The 5,000-nt window shown below is 56.0% G+C and overlaps 2 non-coding genes and 1 pseudogene across 2 annotated transcripts; all 3 read left to right on the top strand.

The window, feature by feature from the left end:
• The first annotated feature begins 2,170 nt into the window (after window positions 1–2,170).
• LOC144418556 (small subunit ribosomal RNA) lies at window positions 2,171–3,980 on the top strand. The gene has a single exon (XR_013473546.1). It is a non-coding gene; the product is annotated as a small subunit ribosomal RNA (ribosomal RNA).
• A 298-nt stretch (window positions 3,981–4,278) lies between these two features.
• LOC144418654 (5.8S ribosomal RNA) lies at window positions 4,279–4,432 on the top strand. Its single transcript, XR_013473589.1, has one exon. It is a non-coding gene; the product is annotated as a 5.8S ribosomal RNA (ribosomal RNA).
• A 288-nt stretch (window positions 4,433–4,720) lies between these two features.
• The window catches only part of LOC144418638 (large subunit ribosomal RNA), a 3,684-nt pseudogene continuing 3,404 nt past the window's right edge, over window positions 4,721–5,000 (top strand).

The following is a 5,000-nucleotide window of genomic DNA, read 5'->3' as shown; positions in this document are numbered from 1 at the left end:
TCGGTGGCTGGCGGGCGAGAAAGTGCTGCGTCGCCGGCATCGGCGTCGAAAGAAGCCGAGCCAAAAAAAGTTAAAGTACAAACGTGCAAGCATACTAACCTAACCCTAGGTAAGGCATGTCAGAGCGAAAGACAGTAATTTCGAATGAGCCAAGAAAGAGCGGTGCGGGGCCGGTCGGAGCGCACCCTTTTCTCGGTGGCTGGCGGGCGAGAGAGTGCTGCGTCGCCGGCATCGGCGTCGAAAGAAGCCGAGCCGAAAAAAGTTAAAGTACAAACGTGCAAGCATACTAACCTAACCCTAGGTAAGGCATGTCAGAGCGAAAGACAGTAATTTCGAATGAGCCAAGAAAGAGCGGTGCGGGGCCGGTCGGAGCGCACCCTTTTCTCGGTGGCTGGCGGGCGAGAGAGTGCTGCGTCGCCGGCATCGGCGTCGGAAGAAGCCGAGCCGAAAAAAGTTAAAGTACAAACGTGCAAGCATACTAACCTAACCCTAGGTAAGGCATGTCAGAGCGAAAGACAGTAAACTCGAATGAGCCATGAAAGAGCGGTGCGGGGCCGGTCGGAGCGCACCCTTTTCTCGGTGGCTGGCGGGCGAGAGAGTGCTGCGTCGCCGGCATCGGCGTCGAAAAAAGCCGAGCCGAAAAAAGTTAAAGTACAAACGTGCAAGCATACTAACCTAACCCTAGGTAAGGCATGTCAGAGCGAAAGACAGTAATTTCGAATGAGCCAAGAAAGAGCGGTGCGGGGCCGGTCGGAGCGCACCCTTTTCTCGGTGGCTGGCGGGCGAGAGAGTGCTGCGTCGCCGGCATCGGCGTCGAAAGAAGCCGAGCCGAAAAAAGTTAAAGTACAAACGTGCAAGCATACTAACCTAACCCTAGGTAAGGCATGTCAGAGCGAAAGACAGTAAACTCGAATGAGCCATGAAAGAGCGGTGCGGGGCCGGTCGGAGCGCACCCTTTTCTCGGTGGCTGGCGGGCGAGAGAGTGCTGCGTCGCCGGCATCGGCGTCGAAAGAAGCCGAGCCAAAAAAAGTTAAAGTACAAACGTGCAAGCATACTAACCTAACCCTAGGTAAGGCATGTCAGAGCGAAAGACAGTAATTTCGAATGAGCCATGAAAGAGCGGTGCGGGGCCGGTCGGAGCGCACCCTTTTCTCGGTGGCTGGCGGGCGAGAGAGTGCTGCGTCGCCGGCATCGGCGTCGAAAGAAGCCGAGCCGAAAAAAGTTAAAGTACAAACGTGCAAGCATACTAACCTAACCCTAGGTAAGGCATGTCAGAGCGAAAGACAGTAATTTCGAATGAGCCAAGAAAGAGCGGTGCGGGGCCGGTCGGAGCGCACCCTTTTCTCGGTGGCTGGCGGGCGAGAAAGTGCTGCGTCGCCGGCATCGGCGTCGAAAGAAGCCGAGCCAAAAAAAGTTAAAGTACAAACGTGCAAGCATACTAACCTAACCCTAGGTAAGGCATGTCAGAGCGAAAGACAGTAATTTCGAATGAGCCATGAAAGAGCGGTGCGGGGCCGGTCGGAGCGCACCCTTTTCTCGGTGGCTGGCGGGCGAGAGAGTGCTGCGTCGCCGGCATCGGCGTCGAAAGAAGCCGAGCCAAAAAAAGTTAAAGTACAAACGTGCAAGCATACTAACCTAACCCTAGGTAAGGCATGTCAGAGCGAAAGACAGTAATTTCGAATGAGCCAAGAAAGAGCGGTGCGGGGCCGGTCGGAGCGCACCCTTTTCTCGGTGGCTGGCGGGCGAGAGAGTGCTGCGTCGCCGGCATCGGCGTCGAAAGAAGCCGAGCCGAAAAAAGTTAAAGTACAAACGCGATGCTAATGAGCGAGCCGTTGTCTCGACTAATATGTAGGGGGCGTTCGATCGAGCGTCTGGCTTGAGCGCTTGTCGGCCTAGCAGAACGGTCGCATTGTTATGCCCGGGTTTTAGGCACCGCTGCAGGCGGCCGGCAGAGCTCTTGTTTGTGCGAAACTGAATGGATCGAGCCCGAGAGAGGGCGAGCAAAGAAAAAACGCAAATCGCTCCGCCTGGCACTGCCGGCGAGAGCGTGGACGTCGCGGCCAGCGACTGTCGAAGCTGAGTACGGCCGCAGGCGATCGCCTCGGTCTTAAACGAATGCGACGAGCACGCGCCGGGCGGCCCAGCAAGGGCCGAGCGCAGCTGTCGCAGCTATCTGGTTGATCCTGCCAGTAGTGATATGCTTGTCTCAAAGATTAAGCCATGCAGGTGCAAGTACGAGTTCTCGTAAAGCGAAACTGCGAATGGCTCATTAAATCAGTCTTGGTTTATTTGGTCTCGTAAGCGAAGTGGATAACTGTGGTAATTCTAGAGCTAATACATGCATTAAGCGCCGACTTCGGGAGGCGCGCTTTTATCAGATCAAAACCGACCGGGTTCGTCCTGTGACGTTTGATGACTCTGGATAACCACGCGGATCGTACGGTCTCTGCACCGACGACGTATCATTCAAGTGTCTGCCCTATCAACTGTCGAAGGTACGCTACGTGCCTACCTTTGTGATAACGGGTAACGGGGAATCAGGGTTCGATTCCGGAGAGGGAGCCTGAGAAACGGCTACCACATCCAAGGAAGGCAGCAGGCGCGCAAATTACCCATTCCCGACACGGGGAGGTAGTGACGAAAAATAACAATACACTACTCTAACGAGGCCCTGTAATTGAAATGAGTACATCCTAAAACTCTTAACGAGTATCCATTGGAGGGCAAGTCTGGTGCCAGCAGCCGCGGTAATTCCAGCTCCAACAGTGTATGCTAAAGTTGTTGCGGTTGAAAAGCTCGTAGTTGGATTTTGGGCGAGCGCCGCCGGTCCGTCGCAAGGCGTGTCACTGGTTGCGTTCGCCTCACCTTCGGTTCTCCGTCGGTGCTCTTGACTGAGTGTCGGCGGTGGCCGATAAGTTTACTTTGAAAAAATTAGAGTGTTCAAAGCAGGCTGTTCGCCTGCATAGTGTTGCATGGAATAATGGAATAGGACCTCGGTTCTATTTTGTTGGTTTTCGGAGCACGAGGTAATGATTAAGAGGGACAGACGGGGGCGTCCGTACTCTGCCGTTAGAGGTGAAATTCTTGGATCGGCGGAAGACGAACTACTGCGAAAGCATTCGCCAAGAATGTTTTCTTTAATCAAGAGCGAAAGTCAGAGGTTCGAAGACGATCAGATACCGTCCTAGTTCTGACTATAAACGATGCCAACTAGCGATCGGGAGGCGTTACCATGACGACCTTTCCGGCAGCTTCCGGGAAACCAAAGTCTTTGGGTTCCGGGGGAAGTATGGTTGCAAAGCTGAAACTTAAAGGAATTGACGGAAGGGCACCACCAGGAGTGGAGCCTGCGGCTTAATTTGACTCAACACGGGGAAACTCACCCGGCCCGGACACAGGTAGGATTGACAGATTGAGAGCTCTTTCTTGATTCTGTGGGTGGTGGTGCATGGCCGTTCTTAGTTGGTGGAGCGATTTGTCTGGTTAATTCCGATAACGAACGAGACTCTGGCATGCTAAATAGTTACGCGACCTTCTCGGTCGGCGTCTAACTTCTTAGAGGGACGAGTGGCGTTTAGCCACACGAGATTGAGCAATAACAGGTCTGTGATGCCCTTAGATGTCCGGGGCCGCACGCGCGCTACACTGAGTGAAGCAGCGAGTGTCTAACCTAGGCCGAAAGGTCCGGGTAACCCGTTGAACCTCATTCGTGATTGGGATAGGGACTTGCAATTGTTTCCCTTGAACGAGGAATTCCCAGTAAGCGCAAGTCATCAACTTGCGTTGATTACGTCCCTGCCCTTTGTACACACCGCCCGTCGCTACTACCGATTGAATGGTTTAGTGAGATCCTTGGATCGGCCCCGTCGCGGCTGGCAACGGCCGCGTCGGCGTGTCGAGAAGACGATCAAACTTGATCATTTAGAGGAAGTAAAAGTCGTAACAAGGTTTCCGTAGGTGAACCTGCGGAAGGATCATTACCGAAAGTGGTGGTAGGCCCCGGCCGACCGCGCACTTAATTGTCTTTGGGTGCCGCCGAGAGGGCGGCCGTCAATCGGGGTTCCGCCCCGTGCGACACGCGTAACACGTTGGCATAGCAAGGCAGCCGAGTGCGATGGTGGCTTCTGGGCACCGCGCTCGATGTGCCGCCGGCCCAGCCCGGCGGTCGCTCGGCGCCGTTTGTTGGTGTTTTTGTGCAGTTGTTGTCGGTGGTGGTTTTGTGGTCGATCCCACAGTGTGACGTCCGCGCGCTTCGGCGCCGGGCGAAACGTCGAGGACGACTCTTAACGGTGGATCACTCGGCTCGCGAGTCGATGAAGGACGCAGCCAAGTGCGAGAAGTAATGTGAATTGCAGAACACATTGAACGTCGACCTTCTGAACGCGAATTGCGGTCTCGGGTCAATCCCGGGACCGCGTCTGCCTCAGGGTCGCGTTCGTCCTCACCCGAGGGCCGTCGCCTGGCTTCTGCGAAGACGGCCGGGCGTCGCCCCAAGTTGAAGCGGTCGCCGAGCTTTCTCGGCGCGACCGCGTGTCCCGTACACCGCCGGCCCCTCGACGTGTTCAACTACGTTCGAGGGGCGGGTCCAGGTCGGTCGGTCCGGTCACGAGATCAAGACCGACCGTGGGCCAAGGCGGCGACGGTACGCGCTCGGTCGGCGCCGGCGGCGACGACTTGCGATGCCAGCGGGCCGTGTAAGAAGCGGCCCGCTTGACACATACGACCTGAGTTCAGGCGAGAGCACCCGCTGAATTTAAGCATATTATTAAGCGGAGGAAAAGAAACCAACAGGGATTCCCTGAGTAACGGCGAGTGAACCGGGAAGAGTCCAGCGTCGAATCTGCGCGCTTTTCGAGCGCGCCGAGTTGTGACGTACGGAAGTCCCAGTGCGGCTGACGGCGAGCGCCGGTGTCCTTCTGATCGAGGCCTCGTCCCACGGCGGGTGTTAGGCCCATAGGGGCGCTTGCCTTGGCCGCTTCGGGTCTTCTCGGAGTCGGGTT

This window comes from Styela clava, unplaced genomic scaffold, assembly GCF_964204865.1.
Source record: "Styela clava unplaced genomic scaffold, kaStyClav1.hap1.2 HAP1_SCAFFOLD_18, whole genome shotgun sequence".
Taxonomy (NCBI): Eukaryota; Metazoa; Chordata; class Ascidiacea; order Stolidobranchia; family Styelidae; genus Styela; species Styela clava.
Note: the sequence above shows the minus strand (reverse complement) of the source record. Positions and strands in the feature narration are given on the sequence as shown.